The 20,889-nt window shown below is 45.3% G+C and overlaps 1 long non-coding RNA gene across 1 annotated transcript; it reads right to left on the bottom strand.

The window, feature by feature from the left end:
- Positions 1-2,299: 2,299 nt before the first annotated feature.
- Positions 2,300-9,089, bottom strand: LOC135328767 (uncharacterized). The gene is made up of 3 exons (XR_010389803.1): positions 8,175-9,089; positions 7,959-8,035; positions 2,300-7,711 (listed from the first exon to the last, which is right to left on the bottom strand). It is a non-coding gene; the product is annotated as an uncharacterized LOC135328767 (long non-coding RNA).
- Between the last annotated feature and the right edge of the window lie 11,800 nt (positions 9,090-20,889).

The raw sequence follows: 20,889 nt of genomic DNA, 5'->3' as shown, positions 1-20,889 counted from the left end.
CTGAATTAGTGCTAGTCTGAAGTTCCCCTTCATGGAAGCACCACGTGCACCACTCGCGTGGTCCTGAAAGCCGTCTAACCACGTGAGCGTGGCAGGGCAGCTGAGCTGCCTTCTCAGCAGAGCTTCTTGGCTTAGGGACCCCATCCCGTGGATGAGATGATGCTTGCCCAGGCACTGCAGCGAGCGAGCACAGTCTCAGCTAGCCGAGGAAGCTCCGCGCTGTGCTCCAGCGCCTGGCGTGGACCTGCCCTCCATCATCAGTTCAGGAGATCTGAGGTGCTGCAGACTCGTACAACAAATTATGAATGTGAGACCGAGAAAGCAAAGCTCGCAGAGTTCCCAGGCTCTCTACCACGGCAAGACTACGCTACATGCAAGAGGTCCCTCCAAACTCAAATAACCCTACAATTCTATGCCTTGCCAAATTTCATATTATCAGTGTCATCTAAGCCAACAGGACAAGAGCTAAAAATACGCTCATTCAACTCATCGCAAGCTTCTCGTGTGAGGGTAGCACACTCCTGGAAAGTGTTGAAGCTTGTGGCCTTAGGGCATGTCTCCACTGCAGTCAAAGGTACGATGGTAGTTTGCGGGCGTATCAAGCTAGCTCAGATACTGGTAACTGTGCCTCAAAGATGCAACCAAGAGACGCAACCCGAAGATTTCCCATATCCCAGCAACGTTTCACAGTTCAGTGCTACTATGGTTACATGATGCACTTCTCAGAGTTAACATGTGAATTTTCAATGCCAAATTACACACTATGTTCTTCAGCCACATCAAATTGCTTTACAATCCCCGTAGATCACAAGCCGTAAACTGGCTATTTCTGTTTCAAATGTCAGAGATACGAAACGGAGAACTTAACTCTGAATTCCCCATGGGCATTTTATAACCTACAACCTCTCCCACAGCCCAGTTGCCTCTCGTGGGGTGGCATAGCATAAACAGAGGCTGGGGAAAGATTTTTGACAAGGGGAACACAGCATCCATGCAGACTTCGTCCTCCCCGCTGTCCTTCCGATGTCAGTCCCATTTTCCGCAAAAATGAATGCAGTACGAGAACAAAATGTGTTTACTATGTTTTTCCCCAGTATGAAGTCATCTTTTGATTCTCCTCTTCCTAATTTTAGCTGTATGGGGGTTTTTTTCTTACATCATAGTAGTTGTCTTGAGAAAGGGGTATTTTTTTGGTTCATCTGTCCAGCTGTGGCACTGAGCACTGTGTTGCACTGTGTTCACAAAAGCTATCATCCATTTAATCGTAGATGGCAGGTTGTAACAGGGCCACGTATCTTTCTAACCTGAGCAGTCAAGTATTCTTTATTCTGGCCAACACCAGACCCCTGAATCACTCAAACGTGAAGAAGAAAATTCCAAAGCTAGTCCAAACCATATTCGCTTCTTTAACCTCGACAAAAATGGCAGGATATATTGGCTGATTACAGTCCCTGCTAGCACAGACAGAACCGGGCAAGGCAACCCCTGTGCCCTGCTGTGTATGAAGATGTTACAGTTGCCTGGGAAACCGCTCCGTGGGATCACTAAAACGTATTCTATATGTTTGCCTTCAGACACGAGATTATCACCCCGTCTATGAGCAGTGTCAGGAGAAAATCCTGACATTGGATAAACTTAGAGCGCAAGCCACCTGCAAAAGTCAATTAACTCTTCTGTGGTAGTAGCTGAACTTCCACAAAGCTAAACCCAGTACCAAATGCTTCACTGTCCAGTATCAACCAAAGCTTCCCTGGGAATGTAAAGGCGGGTTGCAGTTAAACAAATCTCGCTCTTCAGCAGAAGACATAATGTTTAAGTCCAGTGGCATATCATCAGCAGCTGAAAGAACCCCCCCAGGTGAGGCAAATCATAAATAATCAAAGGAGATGGGGCTATTCTAGGACAGAGATTGTTTGTTTAGATTCACCATTTGCAAATTTGGAACATCTTTTTTGGTTTGTTTTTAAGAAAGAGTACATGCAAGGCTTACAAGAGCCAGCATCAGGAGCAGCCAGGTAGCCACAGACCAGCCACAGATGAACAATCAGGTACTGCCTCCATCTGTACTTTCTCACGATAAGGAGAAAAACAAGATTTGTGTTTAGCCCAAAAAACAGACCTCTGCCACACTCCTTTCCCAAGATTTTCTCTGGTGCCACAATCCAGTATTCACAGCGTTACACACAAAAACCCATAGACTTTATGGTAAAGGAATTCCAAATATTGCAGACATACAGAAGCAGGCAAGCATTAGCTCTGAGGGGAACATATTCAACAGTAAGCAAGAAAGAGCAAGGAATTAAGGCTAGATGGCATTTTATTGCAACATAACAAGCCAAAAGTGAAAGCAGGACGGTGCTCTGTCTAAATTCAGTGGGGTTATGAGACAGGTTTTAGAGACGAAAGAGCAAGATATTGCTCAAAAGTCTTCACATTTCTGACAGTAGTTTAAACGAAGAATACAGTATAATTTTCCTGCTTGCTTACCTTCAATCAAAAAACAACACTGCGCTTTAATTTGTCCTGTGGGTGTAGTGAGCTCTTAAGTTAAAATCCAGGCGTAATATCTTCCACTTGTAATTTAGGTCACAGGCTGGGAAGCGGCGTAGGAAACGCAGAGAAATGTCAAGCTTAGCAATAGATGCTAAAACTCTGTTCTGCGCTCGAGGCTCCAGGAGTATCAATTGCACGCAGCCGACTTCTCTGAAAGAACCAAATCTTACGGCCAAAAAGGGAGGCTGAAATCCCTGCTGGATTTAAAACCCGAGTTACCAGGCCTCCCGCGAGGGCCTGCCGTCACGGCGGGGGGCTCGACCAGCTAAGGGCAGCACAGCAGCCATCGTCTGCTTGACTCGCAAGGCTTCACGCCCGGTCGGCAGCTTGAGAAGCTGTCTGAGAAAGGAAGGTGCACGGCTTGGAGTTGGACGGCAGCATCAGGAGCGCTCCACTCGCCCGTTTTTGCTGTCGTACGAGGGTCAAAAGGTCTCGATAGGGACCTTAAAGGAATTATTGGGATCATGCTCTTAATGCGCATGGAAAACAGAAGATGAGGTGTATAAATAGCAGATTTCAATGGTGTTAGCCTGGTTTTTCATTTGTTTTAAGTCTTTGGTTAGTGTCTTTCACTTACAAAAACCCCACAAAACAAAACAATCTTCTTCTATTGTCTCTGTTACACAAATTACAAGGTTATGTTCAGCGTTTCAGATGTGGTACTGAGTATCATTAGAATTATGTCTACTGTTATCATTCACTGCAGTGTGAATTTCTACAGTTTATTATGCTCACCCTCATATAAACGTGATTACATTGCACCAGGCTATAAATTCCACATACTGGAGGATGCAAGCATCTTTCTTCTCACAGTTATTAAATTGAGTTTATACACATTCTTACTAATTTATATTATGCCTTTCTTGTTAAATATAACAATAAAATATAATTGAGTCTTCCATTCCTAATGCTGATTCTTATTGCCAAAATATGCGTACATAAGTTTCTGTACATGAGAAAATCGTCTGGAGTCTTCGAAGGGCGCAGCACTGCTGCCAGCCAGACCCGTGTTTTTCCCAGGTTACAGTCAGGCCTGTGCAGAGGTTGTTCAGTCCGGTTGACAGGACGTGCTGTTAAAAGCACAGTCGGGTCCTCTGAAACTGCACAAACAAACCTGAACGTCTAGTAAACTCCATGCACTTGAGTCCTGGCAAAACCACGTACATTTTAAGCATGTGGGAGAGCAAACTGATTCTAATTTTCACCGTTTCAGTTCTTGCTTGATTTGACTGAGGTTTTAACTAAGCAGTGTTTCAGGTGAAAATGTTAGAAATGATTAAGCATCTCAGAGGTAAAGACGCCGTGTTATTTGGGTTGACGTCCAGTGATGCTGGGGAGAACACACAGGTTTACACGCCCCACCAACAACCAGTCTCTCTGTAAGGTTAAAAACGAAAAGAAAAGCAAATCTCCCTGTCAACGTTTTCCTCTGCTTTTAGCACTAATGTTGAGCGAGCCGGGTCCGCTTGGTGCCAGGCTGCCAGGCCAGGCGCGGCGGCTGAGGGAGCAGCGCGGGACCTTCCCGACGGCTCGCTGCAGACCCCTCCTCGACCTCTCAGCAAGGGCCGCCGACGAGGCCGGCAATCAGCACTGGTTGGGCACGGCCTTCCCCCCGCAGGGGACGAGACCTGTCCCAGGCCGGGCAGCAAAGAGCCACCGCGGCCAGGGGCTGGGGAGCTGCATTAGCCACCCGCAGTGAAGGAATCGATATCCGCCAGCCTCCTCGGAAGACTCATTTTAAAGCCAAATAGAGCTTCGAGTTGTTACCGTGACGCAGGAATGCCGGCGGTGCTGCCCGGCCACCTCCTGGGATTACTTTTTTCATCGGGCTAGGCGCTCCAAAAAAACCACCCAGCACCGTTGCCCGCTGCCAAAGCAACTTCAAGGAGCGCTGCAATACGCCCAGTCACGCTTCAAAATCATTGTGCCAGGATTAGGAAACGCAGCTGAGCCCAGAAATTCACTTTTTGCCTTATAGTCCTGAAGGCAACACTGAAACACTCTGGGAGAGCTCCGTTCCACGGGAAGACAAAACATCACCAAAAAGCTCCATGAAAACAGTTATCTGATGCAGAGGAGATGACGACTCTCTCCCCAAGAGTACCATATCCCTTGTCAAGGAGTAAGAAAATATTGGAAAGCCAGACAGAAATTCTTTAGTTTTACCATGAACTATTTCGTGCGACAGCTCAGCAAGCAAATGACCTGAATGCCAAGTAACCAGTTAAAAGACCTTCACGTCCTGTCGGACAAGCCATAGCTTTTTATAACCGCTTTTTCTTCTCTGCCTTTCCACAAACAAATTGCTGTACATATTTGTCACAGAGAGTGATGGAGCGAAATACAAACCAATAACGAAGAAGCAACCCGTGCCAGTTTACAGGTAGCCAGGGTCAGAAGGACAAAGACATCAGGAGCTTCTGGACAGAATTCTGGATGCCGGTTAAAAGCCCTAAAACGTCACGTGTTATTTTTATGTCACATCAGTTGCGCCCCTTTCCTCTTCTGCTGCACTTAGATCAGTTAAGTGCTTGAATTGGAATATTTTCCAAAGAAATGGCGACGGCACTATGCTACGTCCCTCCAGCATGCTGACGGGAATAGTCTGTCCCTTCTGTCTACCTTTTGCCCATGCGAAAGATCCAGCAGCAGTTGAGACTTTAGGAGTTAGTACAATTATCTTCTTCTGCATCTAGTGGAAAAGTAGGAGTCAATCCTTATTCTGCACATCAGTTCCTGTGTTTTAGTCCCAAGAAGGATTTAAGTTTCATAGCCAGAGAGACCATATGTCAACACACACACGGACTATGTACATTACTGACACATTATGAAGCCAATTATTTTGTCAAATGACTAAGATCTTCAGGAAGTTTTGGAAATGACTGAAAATAGTATGCACTCATAAATTAAGTGCTTAAATTATTTGAGACTATCAGATCAGACAGGTTTTCTATATTATAGAGTGCTTCGTATTTGCTTGTAAGACTGCATGATTTATCTTGCCCTCTACTATTTGCTTTGCAATCAGACCTATCTCTTAGTGGAGCCTACAACTATTTTCAAAAATAGGATCACTGCAATCTTTTGATTTCATTTTTAATATTTGCATCCATTCACTTTATATTTATTTAAACCAGTATAATTACATTTTATATAACCTTGTCCTGCAGTGGCGGAGAACTGGAAAACAGACCCTTGCAGACTTCAGCTCATCAGTTTTAACAGTAAGATGTCCTGGGGGACACAATTCCAGCTTATTCCTAGAACAGGTCCCAGGAAGAACTCTTTGTGTCTGCAGCAAGCAGGTACTGACCATTCTTATCCATCCCTAATGCTCTCCAGGATACGGCATTACCTCGCTTGACCACAGAATTGGAGATGGCCATGTTTCCTGCCTGAGATTTCAACTAGACGATTACATGTTCTCATGCTGATGATGCACCTCGGAAGGTACAAAGCTTTGTGGTCCTCCTCCAGCTTTCTGTCAGAAGAACCAGTAGACAGTGTCTGGTAGGGGGTACTTCTTGCTAGCTCAAGACTTCTGTGGTTTACTCGGCCCCAGGGTCAATTCTAGGATTTTGGTAGTGTTGTGGTAATCTGGACTTTTGCTGCCTATCGAACAACAGAAATGATTGCAAGGAGAAAGTCCAGTAGAAAAAAATTGTCATAGGAGGAAGTTCCCAGATAAGAAGTAGAGAGTACTGTGTATTGAACTGGGGCAAAGCACGTGGCAATGACGTCCTTTAGACATCTGCATCAGTCTGGTTTACGCTTCTTTGTGCTGCTTGTCATCATCAACATCCTGAGCACGGGAACGTGCTGAAGACACTAGTTCTGACAAAACGAACCCGCAAGTTTTCACAGAACAACTGGTGCAACAGAATGTCCATAACGATCGATTTCAAAATATGACAATAACAGTAGCATCAATTATTTTAGGAAATGCCTACAATTTTAGGCGTTTCACGCAGAGACTGAAACGAATTGTCAAATAGCACCATATAATATCTGCAACGACAGTCATAAAATCTTCAAAGCTTTTAATTACTTTGCCAAATGCCTGCTTCTACAACACGATTGCAACAAGTTCAGATATAGGGAAGGCTACTGCCATGACAGTCTGCAGCTATTCGCGGACATGGAAATGAGACTCCCAGGCAGCCATTAGACAGTTTTCCATTGAGTGAAAGCTATTGCCCTTTTTTTGTTGTAGCAACAGGAATTAGTCTGGAAGTGTCAAAAGAGCTTTTTCGCTGTCTCTAGATATCTTCCAAGTCAATCCGCACAGAAAGCAAGGAAGAACTGAAGAAAGAGCAAGGCGGTGACTGTGACACAGTGTTTCGACCTTTCCAGGACAAACTGGAGAAATTCTGAGACACGTAGTACAACGAGGACCAAAATGATGGATGAAATAAGTGGCTGTGTGTCAGAGGCATTATCAGGAGTAGTTAATATCTACTTTGCGTTCCAGCTAACGGCCAAGACCGTATCAGCGAATGAGCAAGGCACAATGCCCTCGCGCTGCAGTGTGATGGAAATGATGGAGCGGAGTCACGACGCAACCCGTGCCAAGGCCGAAACGCTGCTTGCAGCCAGCAAGACCAGAAGGGGAACATCAGCTCATTGACGGGCGACTGCGAACGGGCAGCACCCCGGCATGACAGGTTTGCAGTGCAGTCGGGTGAAGCCTTGTCAGGACCCTGTTATTATTCATTATCAGAAAGCAGCAGGCCTGGGACTCCCAACATGGTACGAGGACTGCCCTGCATTCGGCATTATGCAAGAAAGAAGAAAAAAAGGACAAATGTTCTTTACGAGTTGCAGTCTGCTTTCCGAAACATTCAGTGCTTGTACTATTTTTTTTTTATTTAAAAGAGCTCCAAAAATATTTCCAACTGTTGTAAAACAGTACCTCATTGCAAGCAAAAATTTAATCTCGATATAGCTGTCCTGACCACCTGAGATATCGAAGGTAAAGCAGTCACCCATCACTGCTCACTCTGTTACCTTGGCAGCCCTGGGCCCCCCACATGCTGCAGCCCACCGTTCCTCGCTGTACAGTCAAAGAAAAGCCTGTTTTAGCTGCTGGCACATCCAAGGGAAGGCGCTGAACACAGCAACGATTGCCAGGTCTTCATCTGCAGATACCCGTCTGCTGCTAACGAGTGAGAATGAGGACAGACGGAGGTGAGAGGGGCTGTGCAAAGGAACAAGACACCTCCCCTGGCCACACAGAGCGGAGCGCAAAATGGGCAAAAATGGCAGAGTAGCAGGAGAAAGGAGGGTGGAGGGAAGGGGCTGGGGCCAGACAGGAATTTAACATATAGGGAGTTGCCTATTTTGAGGGCCAGGGGAGGCTGAAGAGGACAGAGAGCCCCACCGGGGCTCCCCAACCCCACACGTACCTGATGCTTTTGGAGGATGCCTCACTCTCAGCGACCTCGAGCTGTCCCCGTTAGCGTGCGCCGCTAAGCGAAAGGACCTGTTAAAAAATGGCCATTCCCAGAAATGATGCACTACGTTAACCCTGAGCACAATGATAACGAGTTTGCAATTTGAAGAGGAACTTTTTTAACATCGGCCAACTGTGAATAACACTCCCGTCCTTGGCCAGCTCTTACCAAAGGAGAGGACAAGCCCAAGGTAGCTCACACGGCGTGATGGCATCCCCCGGCCAGGAAGGTCCTTCTCGGTATCCATGCATGAAACGCCACTGCACAGCACGGATGGAAACAGCAAAGAAGCCAAAGCTCCCTGAAAAGATGAGTGTCCTTCATGCAGGTGTCACACAAGAAGGAAGAAGCCCAGTCACTCAAAACTGCACGTTTCCTTATAGAAAATAAACACGCTGCTCTGCACCCAGCAGCGTTTCCCTGCTGGGCCACCTCCTCCCCCTGCCCCTCGTGGCCATCAGCAGCTTCCCCGGCGCTGGGGCAGCTCGGCTTTCTGTGCCGCGGCATCCTCGCTTCACCACTCTCCGGTAATTCTTTTCCCAACAGGAATAAGCCTTCCCACGGCTCTGTGCGCTGCTCGGGTAGCGCTCGGTCCCAAAGCCATTAGAAGCAGATACAGCTCAGCAAGCTCCAGTCCCTTCGGTTCTTCCCATTCTCCCGTTTTCCCCCTCCAGTCTGTCGCTGTGCCTGGCCGATCACCTGCCTTTGCACCATCTCACCACGAGATGCCACCAGCCTGGGGCTCTTCGTGGGTCATGGAGGGGACAGATGGTCTCTGACGGAGCTCCTCGCAGCACGCTCCGTCCCCAAAGGCTGTCCAGGGCTTTCTGCGGCGGCAGTGCTGCACCGCAAACCGCGCTTGCTAAACGCGCCCCGGCTGAGGGAGGCACGAGCCTCCTCGAACGCGTTTGCGTTCGCGCGAAGCACGGCGGCGGTGCTCGACCCCCGAGCGCAAGGAGCACCGCAACTGCCGGCTGCCGAGCCAGCGGCACCCGAGCTGCTTCAAAACCCACCCGATTTACAAACGATGGGATCAACTTGGAGGTGGCAGGAGACTGTAAGGATTTCCGAGGACATCACCGATGATCGTTATGGAACGCATGTGCGGGCAGATCCCGAGTGCCGGGAGCGTTCGCAGGTCCCAGCGTGTGTGCACAAATGCACTGAGAGCCAGGTCTCTCTCTTGTCGAGGTTAATGCAAAAACCTGTTTTGATTTCGGTCATGTAGCCCTGAAGCACCCAGGTGTTCCTCTCCCAGTGCAGAAACGAGAGACCACACGCGCGTGTCTTCTGACTGCCTCCAAAACCGTGCAGCAAGTCACGCCAGAACCACCGGCTTCCAGGGCTGTGGCGTTAAAAACCATGCAAACAACACCAGAAGCAGGAGGAACATAATTCTTGTATAATAATGGCCTGGGAGAGCATGATCTGTATGAAAAACTTCAGTGATGGCCTTAAAACACTGGTAATGGCAGTGCATACGTACCTGTTCACTTTGATTTCCAGAAAGGCATCATAGACTGCTCCTCACAACCGGATCCTGAGGAAGGAACAGGCTTTGGGGAGGCAGCTCGGGTCATGAGAATTGATCAGAGCTGCTTCATCACTTAAAACAGACGCTCCTTGCTTAGATATGGGTCTGAGTGCGATGCTGCCCCTCCGATCTGCGATGAGCGATGTTCAACAGGTCGCTGATCTCTACCTGGCAAAAACCTCTCTAAAGTGAAAAGCTTCCCCAAAGTGCTGGGATGCAGTACATACCTCCAAACAGGACTCTTTAGGATAGGACAACTGTATGATGCTGCCACTAACATCAAAGCATGCATATGAAAGAAGAAGGTGCAGGTACAGGTATAAACATACTTTGGGGAACATATTTTGAAGCTTTGGTACATAAAGTGAATGTTTTGAATTCACTATTCAGCTAAATTGGTGTGGTCTCATTTTCAGAACTGAACTAATTATTTAAATACGATCAATAAGAAGTACCCTTGAAAAAAGCATTATTTCCATGTAGCTAGAAAAATGCATGTTGATTGCTTAGGGCTTTTTGAAGCTTAGAGCTTTTGGCTTTTTTGAAGCTTACGGCTTTTTTTGAAGTTTAAAGTTCTTTTAAACTTGCTCCTAATGTTCCAGGAGGAAAGATCATTGCCAGCTTTGATGCTGCTCCGTAAGAGAAGGCCATAAAGAAAGCATTTTCAACTTTTGCTATGTGATTTAAGAGCTAATTTGAACATTCAAAATGACTTTACTACTCCCAACTATGTCAGGTATAGGATATATAAGATAAAATTAAAATAATAGGCCCACATTTCTTAGAAAGCCCATATCAGTGCGTATCCTTAAAAAAAAAGATGATGATGATGATACTGGGAAGAAAAAGCAGAAAGGAAAAGAATATATGAAGTAAGAGTTACACAACCTTTTCCATAAACTGAAAGTTGAAAATTCAGATCAATTATGAGAAATCTAGTGGATATGGAGGTGGTGGTACCTTACCACCACCGTTTGGGACCAACAGATCATAACGGAATACAAAGGACTGAGATCATCGACAGTTTAATCTCTCATCCCTATATACTAACTACTTTTCCAGTAATATAACAGGAATTTTGGTTTTAAATAAGGTGGTGTGAAATACAAATAAATTTGGTTTTAATTTCTATGGCAAGAAATACAATCAGTATTTATGGCCATACAATAGTTCATGACTTATGTTTTCCTTATTAATTTAACAACTACTTCTTTTTTTTTAAAACTTATCACACACCTCTGCAAGATTTTTTATGCATTTAATCCAAGCACCAAGAGAAGATGAGAAAATGCTATGCTAGTCACAGGGAGTGAAGGTCCTATTTCATTCAAGACAGCAGAAAATAAAAATGTTGACACTTAAATGCCTCTCTTGGATGATAGACTCGGGAACCATGCAGCCAGGTGAAATAATTCAGGGCATAGAGCTCATTCGTAACCTTCTGTCCACGACTGTCACGGAGCCGAAAGGCCTGGGACACTGTGAAGACACAGAACAATATATCGGCAAATGTCAAGTCTATCCTCCAAAACAAAAGAAGTAAGATTTACTGCGGAGGTCTGGCTGGGACAAGGAGAAAAAGGTCTTCCTGGGACATTTGCTCACTCTACTGCTTCATACCATCCCCGTTTAACAGAGATGTCAGATAGTATCTTAGTGGAAAAGGCAGTGGGATGGCTTCTTTCCTCCAAAACACGGTTCCTAATTGTCAGCACAGTCTATTTCGCTCTTCATCAGCTCCATGCACAGGGCCGGGGTTTTAGAGGAACTTAACTTAGTCAAAGGTCCATTGAAATCAAGGTGAAACGTATTCTGGTTTCACTGGAAGCAAACACAAAAAGTGCTCCGGAAAAATCCAAGCATGCTTCTTGGGGAGACAAGAGCCAGAGCAATAACATCTAATTTTTACTCAGCTATTTATTGAGTTACTTGAGTAAGTTGTTTCATATGATCCAAAAATATGCCATTAAAACCACCTTTCAGGATAACGACTACACTTTTAGCAGTCTACCCCTTCAATGATCACGCACCTTGGACTTGAAACAATGATTTTCAGGCCCTGCACATAGGACTTTAAGAGAAAAACAGAGCAATATATGTTTATTGCATTTGTGCATCTATTTTAGTTGCATGCACATGTAAATATGACCATGCAGATATATTTTAAGTTACAAAAAATGTTTTTGTCTCTTTAATGATTTCATATCTTCTCAGGTTCATGCTGGCCTTTATACGCTGTGCGTATCACGGGAGGTCTGCACGTGATCCCAGCACAAGGGCTGGAAGAACAGCACCGAACTCAGAGCTACCACGCGGAGCAAGAGCTACCCCACAGGAGCAAAGACCAGGGAATCGGACCTCGGTGCAAACGGGCGCCGCTCCGCGAGCCGTAAGCACACCCCATGCTATCCCAGGGCTGGGCTGGGGAAGGGAACCTACGTGTCTACCCAAAACATTGAATGGAGGAGCTCACTTACTGTCATGAAGACCACTCGCCCTCCTTGCACCGTGCCTGGTGGCAGCTGGAGTCCCAGCCCAAGAAACACTGCCGTGAACGATTCATTTAGAGATGAACTAATTGATGGTTTAAGGTTCTTGGAATGACACCAAGCACACCTTTCAGGGCTTGTGTTTGATCTTTCCAGCGTAATTCTTTTATGGAGAATGCCTCATAATATGCTAAAATACCAATAACCTGCTCATGATTTTAACAACAAAAAGTAACTTTTGCCAATAGTGATACTGTGCCTTAGATATTTAGAGGATATCCTGGCAAAGACGACAATATAGTGAGCTATGACAGTGTTATCCAGGCTTCCTGTCTTATGATAGTAAGGAAAATAACATAATCCATGAAGAAATCAGGAGGAGGGTGGAGGTGGTTAATTTAAAAAGCACATTTACATTCCATATAAAAATAAGGAAGTTTTAACTATTACACATTTTGATCCAGCTCTTTTTTTTTTTCCATCTGAAAAATTAAAAAAGCGCTCTTACATACAGTAGGCATAAAAACGCATTTAGTACAGATGCTAAAAGAAAGCGTATCACTGAACTGCGAAGTGATTATGCTGTACCCTTGGGCAATAAGGCTGTCATAAAATTTCAAAACAAGATGTGAGAATCTAGGACAGTTCTGTTGCTGGGTCACAATATTTCCTTTGCAGTCACATTCCCTGTTTTCTAGTTAGAAATTAAATTGCAACATTTCTAGTATCAATTCATCTACTGTCACCGAAAATATGCACAAAAGCCTGACTAAATGCGGAAAAGAGGGGGGAGGATGTAGCAGTTGAGTATGTTCCATACAGGTCAAATATAGTCACGGAACACGTGGACATGAGAACTTATGGCTCGAGTTCAAACCAAAGAACCATCCAACCCCGTCACTCAAAACGTCAATACCAGATGTTAAAGATCAAAGAACATACTTGCCCCCTTTTTTTAAGGTGATCTTTCCTAGCATATCCTCTCTTCTGGCAAAAGCTGTCAATAAAATCAGAGAGTGCGAGCGAGAAGATGCCAAAATAGCTGGTGTCAGTCTGCTTTGGACAAAGGACTTTAATCTCAGCATCTCACTTATTTCTGCCTGGGGTTTTGAGCTTACGCCTTTGCAAAGTGGACAACATGTGTTTTACGTGGTGAATCCCAGAAGCCCAGGACACGTCAGACCTAGCGCTCACGTGCTGCATGGACACAGCAGACCCCACCGATGGCGAACAGACCGGGCGCTGCACGGTCACGTCTGAACTCCTGCCCGTGTTCCCCATGGCTGAACGACGCACGGGCACCAAATCTGATGGATTCAAAATGCTTTGGATATACACGTTGTCTGCAGAGTGCATGTCCCGAGAGCATTTCTGCAGGGAAAGAGGAGGTATGGGAAAAATCCAGATTAACAGCAGTTCAGTTCACGAGGATGCCCCTAGCTGGGCATTCCCATACGTGTGTGTCAGTCACTTCTGGCGAGCTGCTTCACATTATACACACTGACCTCTGGAACTAGTCCTTGTTAGAAACCGAATCTGAAGTCTCGCCTCTGTTATCCTCCTAAACTCCCATAGAAGCATAGGCGTATTTATTAATAAAGCACTTTCAGGCACAAGAGACACGTTACAGCACAGTTCCTCCAGAAGGCAATTTTGAGTGTCAAGGTGTGAACCGTCCTCTGGATAAGCCCTTTCCGCTGTTCCTCCACCCTCTCCTATTTTTGCAAAAACCAAAACCACACAAACACACTTGCAGGAGCCTTGGTCCCATCCTAATGCAGAAGAGAAAATATTGAAGCCTGGACAAACATTTGCACCATAGGAAAGCCATTTCCAGCACAGAACACAACAAAACTGCCCACGTTTATTCAGGAGTGGCAGTCCTTGGTACTGATTCAATATTTACATGTTTAATAGAATAAATGCAATAGCAAAATAGCAAATTTGCAGGCTGTACCAATTACAAGAGTAGTGAAACGATAACAATAAACCTACACAGACTAGTTTTTCTTAGTAACTAAAATGACTGCCTAGCGTGGTCAAGAGTGAGCAAGGTACGGGTCCAGGGAAAGTGCCATGCGGTAGCTAAGGCAGCTAGTGAAGGGCAATAAAATAGTGATATGCAGCACTTAGAGGCTCCCCCCTCGCCCTCCTCCAAAAAATGTCTAGTATGCACAATGAACTTTCAATGTCAGCAGAAATGCAGCTAATCCTAGGGCAGAGAGGGTAATTTCAAAAGGTAATTGATGTCTTTTTAACCCACAACTGTCAGATTGTATTGAGAATAACAGAGCTGACAAGTCTAAAGTTAAAAAAGAAATTATAAAATTGATCCACTTCAGGTTCTGAATTTTAACACGAGGTTGGCATTGCACTTTTAGCAGGACAGTACTGAACAAATATTTGTCCTTAAATAAAGGAGGAACAAAAAAAATGGTATAATGCTTAGAGCAGAGAACAAAATATTCAAAATCCTGAGTTTTCCCCTTAAGTTCGTCAGAATGGTTGAATCCCATTTTTCTTGACAGCTACCATGCTCCTGATAAGAGCAATGTGTTGGGAAGTGGAAGTCATCTAGAATGATAAAATCAAATCCATTTAAGTGAAAACGCTTTTAAATCCACATTATACGTATGTTCCCGCATTGCCAATCTCTCTGTGCTGCAGCGAGGCAGATGCGGAGAATTCCTGCATTCAGAATTTAAAAGGATGATATAACTAGAAGCCTTGACTCAGTCCAGAAGAGACAGGAAAAGTCACAAAAAGCCATAGAAGCTGGCGACCACACCGAGGGCAAACAGCGGGATGAGGAGCTATAGAGAATCAAAGCGTCATTTTTGTGTATGATCCCAGTAATCCTGCTCCTCGAGTGGTGGGGGCTTAGCCTAGGCGAAACGGCAGCTCCAAGGGCTTAAAATGTCATCGGTGGCTTGGCCATATCAGTGCCGCTGTCACCCACCGCGCCGCATCGGGGAAGCCGCGGCCGGTTTCCCGCGTTGCCCTCTCGGCTCGCGTCCCGGCAGCCCATCGCCGGCCCACCAAGAAACTGGGGAAAGCCATGATACACCGCTGCAGCCACTCGTCCGAGGCTCCCACTCGCCGAGGCTTCAAGCACTGCCTCCATTTTTTAGCATTTTCATTTCTCTCTGTTGTGCGAAATCTGGGTGAAGACATTTAACCAGGGAAATGACTCAGTTTTCTTACTCTCTTAACGCCAGTTTTTAGACTGCAGAAAGTGCAGGCTGCACTTTCTGTAAATCCTTCCAGTTTGTGAACAAGATAGTAAAGATTTAAAGAGCCTTACGGGCATTAAAAAAAAAAAAAAAAAGGTGAAACACAACTTTAGGAATAACAAATTAATGAAAAACCCTCACTGACTTCAGCGAGGCCGAGATGTGAACACGCACACCATCTCGGCGGTACCTTCTGCATCCGGCATGCTGAAGCGAGGTTGGAGGACCAGATTTACGTACGATGCAGAATGACATGATGTAAGATGTAGGTTTAAGTGGTAAGATACCTAACACGTTCACCAGAGAACTGAAATAGGACTATTTATATACTGTTACTGTTATCTCTCTAATATAAAAGTTATAGCAACCTATGGCATTATCAAAATCTAAATACTATAGTTGTAACAGTTTAATTTGGTGGACTAGTTTAGATAAAATTAAAAAAATACTAGCATATTATCAGAGGCATGTAATCTTCAGTATTAATCCAACAGGCAAATAATGTAACACTCAGCTGCCAATACCAATTTCAGATTAAAAGTTTATCTCTCATTTACACAGATGCCTTTTAGATTTTAGACTAAATGCTTAAGTTGTAGTACCATTATTAAACACGTGTTTGAGCAAATACCGAGAGCGAACTTCCGTGTGCTCTTGCTGAGAGGCACCTAGAATTGATGCTGTTGGGGGATTTTTTTCCTTCCCACTAGCTCTTACTCTAACATTATGTGCAAGAACCAGCTTTCTTCGGCTAAGCTTTGAGCTGTGGAAGTAGCAGCTATGAAACAAACTATTTTTTTCCATTATCAGAGAAACAATTTTTCCGAAGGTAACTGGGAAGTTACCGCAGTGGGACTTTTCCAGCGATGAGCATCAGGTGTTAGCAGGAGCGCAGAGCAGGAGCTCACACGGGGTCTGCGTCACCCCGGCTGGCGGCTGCCTGACCCTCTTTTCTCTGTACGCTTCAAAGGAGGCAAATCTCCTCCCCGAAATGAATTCAGAGAAAATGCCTGGAGAGCAACTTGTAGGAAGGAGCCGCAAGCAGGGACCGCTGCTTTCTCTGACAACGTGCAACGGACCCGTTACTGCCCCTTTTGGGCCACTTTGTTCAGCTTCTGCAGCCACGTGCAAAAAGACTCTGCCAGCAGCCTGCAATTTAAACGATACAGCAATTATTTATTGGCTGACGGACACAAAATGTAGCTCGAATCTGAGGCGCTCCGAGGCTGAGCAACGGGATGGCCATTGCCCCAAAAATTGACTCGATGATCCAACCTTCCCCAGGTTTTCCTTTTCCTTTAGGATTTTGTACCTCTCCACGCAGGTATTTTTCTTCTTGAAGCCTTGAGCTACTGATGATCCTGTATCAAAACCCCCTTCCTTTGCCTGCAATGTGACTTCTCTCGCCTCTCTGCAGCGCCTCAAAGCTCTTTGCCCACCGGAGCCAGCTGGGCTCTTCCCGAGCTGGGCTCCCCGGACCACGGGCAGCAACGGGAGGCCTCGGGGGATTACAGAGAGCGGGAGAAAGCAGGAAAGAACCTCAGGAATACACTTAAAATGTTGTGTATCATGTAAAGCCCACGGACTTGTCAAAGTTGCTCCTGACACGGATCAAGTGCGGGAACCGGCTTTTTTGCTAGTGAAGTAGAACAGGTGAGCGCTTGGCCTTCTTCCCTTTGACTCTTCTTGTCCTCCCAGTAAAAACCGCACGAGGTGCAGGGACCTATTATTTTCACAGTTATTACACTGGGAGAAATGCAATCTGCTATTTTAAAGAGCAGTTAGTTAAAGAACAACGACATTCGCTTGCAACGGGGCTTGGCTTGCAGACAGTTTAATGAAGAGCCCATGCAACATGCGGTTTAATGAAACCGAGATGGCAGAGCTGTGGAAGCACTGATGGTTGGAGCCGGGGGCCCCGGCCGCAGCGGGGTCCGGGCCGGTGGTGGTCGAGCGTGGAAATCCCTCCCGCGAGCCACCTCTCGGCATCCGCACGCAGCTCCGGTGTATCCTGCAGACGCGATACTGCCCTGCAAAAGGGGGAGCGGGAAGGAGGGAGAAGGGAGGGGGGAGAAAAAAGAGAGCATCTTAAATGCAACCGTCGGTGTTTAGAAAAGGCTCTCCCTCCCACGCAGGGCTTCGCGGTCACTGGTCACGTCCCGTTAGGCTGCACCACGGGTAATGCTGGTTGTCAGCCAGAAACAACGAACACGGGCGGAAAAATAAGTTCTGCGCAGAGAAAAAAAATTTCCTTTTTTCGGTACTACGATGGCCTCCAGGAGAAGCAGCATCCCTGCAAAACACCACGGCAGGGCCGCCGCGGCCTGAAGGGAAAGCCGGGTGCGGGTAACCCCGGGGGAGAGGGGCACAACCAGACTGCAGCTCCCGGCCCCCGGCTGCTGCGGCAACCCGCGTTTCCCCTGGATTCGGAGGACTCTGATTTATCCCCCACAGCTCTGGCAGCCGCGTTGGTTTTATTTGCATTTGCATTGCCCCCATTTGGGTTTATTTCAGCACCGCCTTGATTTTGTTGCAAAGCGTTAACGACTACTGGAAGGGAAGTTTTTGCCAGGGAAGAAATGTGCCTGTTTCTGCGTGTCTTGGAAGCAGCCTCCTTCGCCCCGTGTCAGACGGACGCAGCGTTAGCTGTGCTGGTCCTGGCTGGCAGAGCCTCAGCATCCTCAAATTATTGTGATTTTCACGTGAGACCGAGAAGGAAAAAAGGAATAGATCTTCATCTGCATTCAGTAATAATTACTGATTTCGGAACCAGTTCAGCAGCTAAAAATTTCCAAGCACTGGAGAAAAAGGCTTTTTAACCGACATTTTAAAACACAGCTATACATTCGGAGGGCAAATGGATCGGAGCTTGAAAGGAGACTCCTACCCCAACCTGTTCGACCCGGGAGCTGGAAGCGGACACTGGATGGATCTTCCCTGGAGGAAGCACGCTCCACCGCAAGGCGGGATCCAGTGAAGGGGTTTTGCAGTTAAACCCCAGTCTTACCAACGGAAGGAGACCAGTCACCAAGAATCAAGGCTAATCATCACTCAAAGTCGACTTTCAACCTAAGCCTAGCTTTAGTATCGTCTTCCACTTCCTTGCAACTCAAACATGAGATTAATTTCTTAGACGACAGTCCTTCAACTTAAACAAAATCCAAATTCAGTTTTTAGACAGTATTTTGTGTAATCCACTGACAGGAACAGCAATTTTGTCTGAATAACTCTCGAATGAAGATTAGTTGTAGACTACTTGGGGCAAATTGAACATGTACTGATCGGTCATTTATTTAAAAAAAGGAAATCTTTTCATAACACTATTTTTGGCATAGTACAGGAGGAACAAACTAAGCCTTTCTGGCAAGAGTTCTCCTTACTGCTATCAGCATTTTAGAAACGCTATCACATCCCCTTTGGCAGAAGTATTACATCTGTACTAGGAAAAATAATAATGCAATATAGAAATGATGTGTGCAAGCGCCATGGGCATAAACTCAGTGTTATCCTGAAGAAGTTATTATACAGCTTAATGGACTCATTTGCATTGATTAAATATTGGGGAAAAGACTCTACATTTTGCTGAAAGCGATACCTGTGAAGAGTGATTTCAACGGATTTGGTACAGCTGAGCTGCAACTTAGGAGAGGATTTAGCCCTCCGTCTTCCCTTTCTGCTTTTAAACTGTACGAGTGGTGTGAAACTTGAGAGATCAATACTGCATTTGCCATCAAATAAAACAGAACTCCAGATTTTCCAGGTTTTTAAGAGAACTGGCCTATTTTAAGACATGCTTTCTGCTATTTACCTTAAGCAAAGGTCCTCCATGGACCACGAGGTCACGAGTGAAAGACACAAAGGGACCTCTTTCTTAAAAAACTTTTATGTCTACTTTTTTCTGTTACTTTCTTCTGGCAATCGAGATAACAACACCACACTACATAGAAGAACAACAAATAAATTTGCCAGCTCTACCCAGTAATAAATTCATGGCAAGAAGATCACAACCAAGTACACTAACACAATATTGGCAGACAAATCTCATCATGAGTATAAAAATATATCAGGACAGGCCGCTTTGCAATGCTAGTCCAGAGGAGATAACCAGCTCCTCTTTGAAAAAAAGATAGTATTTTTTTATTTGAAATTTCTGCATTTATGCTTGATTTCTTTTGATTTTCCTCTGATAGATTTTGAGCACATGCGCTCAAAATTCAGGAAAATATATATACTTTTCTAAGAAACAATAACTACAGCTTAAATGAACTTCCCATATTCTGCAGTGACTTTTCTTTTGACAAGAACTCACTTCGCAAACCAGTATTCATAATGTTAAAACAAATGTTAATAAGCATTTAAAATTGCATAATTTACGCTACTCTAAAAAGCATTTTGCACAGACCGACACCGGTGGGATTTCTTTACCTCACAAATCGTTACACTTCTGCACTAGTCGGTTTTGAGTCAGCACAGCATGCATGTCACACTGTTTTAAAATGGTGCTTGGATACCTATTAATTTCCATGGGCTGTTTCATATTCTACCAAGTATTTTTCAGTAGAGACATTTTTTGCAGTTCAATTTCCTCGGTTCTCCACCAGTGATACAATGCTCTGTCAATGGTCGGAGGGATGGCGGAGAAGGAAACAATTTAAACTGTGATTACAGCGCTGAGTAAATATAAGCGCCGTCGTAAGAAAATAAGGCCTCTGAGAACAAATATAAAACTGGGAAGAACTGCCAACAACAGGAGCACACAAAAACCTGCCTTATCTGGCGGAAAACAATGTCACATTTGATTTTGTCTCTCTGTCCCTTTGTGAAGGACTCGCTCACAGGCTGATGACACTATACATTCCCCTCTGAGGAGAACTGGCAACGGGCCACAGCTTTGGATAGGAGCAAAACAAGCATCTTTTCAAGCATTTGTTAAGCATCTAGACCTCCCGGCCTAGCAATGCGTAGGAGACTGATAATGCTTACTCTTGGTCATATAATTATGACTACGATTAGAGGCCGAAAGCTGTTTCATGCGACGCTATGCAAGACACCCAAAGGACATGGAGGCGAGTAACCGGGCACTGCCCGTAACGAAGACATCTCTGCTGTGGCATGGCAGAGCTCAAGGTAGCACACGGGAACCCTGGTGCCCAGGCCCCAAAAGCCTTCTAAAAACATGCTTTCCATGGGAGTTTGTCAGGAATCATTTGACAAATAAGATGCAAACAGGATTTGGGTTTCTCGTACTTCAAAGGAGAAAAGGGGCAATGCACTAGCAAATGCAAGAGCGTTGGGCAAGGGCAGGGAGGTTTGCTGGCAAAAATTCACCAGCAGTTCTTCCTCCTTCCACCTTCCCCCGAGAACACCTCTCTCATGATGAAAAGCAAAAGCTTAAGTCTATGGGGGTTTCTCTGAAGTTCAGCTATCAACATTTCCAAAGAGTTTAGTTTTCTTATGACTCTGAAGATGAAACCAGTAGCTCCCCCAATGACTACCAGCAAAAACAGTGCAATGAATTCACATGCTAGACTAGATGTTAAGTGTCTTGGGAAGACCAGGAAACTGTCTGCTTTTGTAGTTAAAAGTAATTTTTAAATGTCACCTATATATTTGCCTGCCACTGTATT

The sequence above is a fragment of the Dromaius novaehollandiae genome, chromosome 6, assembly GCF_036370855.1.
Source record: "Dromaius novaehollandiae isolate bDroNov1 chromosome 6, bDroNov1.hap1, whole genome shotgun sequence".
NCBI classification, from domain to species: Eukaryota; Metazoa; Chordata; class Aves; order Casuariiformes; family Dromaiidae; genus Dromaius; species Dromaius novaehollandiae.
Note: the sequence above shows the minus strand (reverse complement) of the source record. Positions and strands in the feature narration are given on the sequence as shown.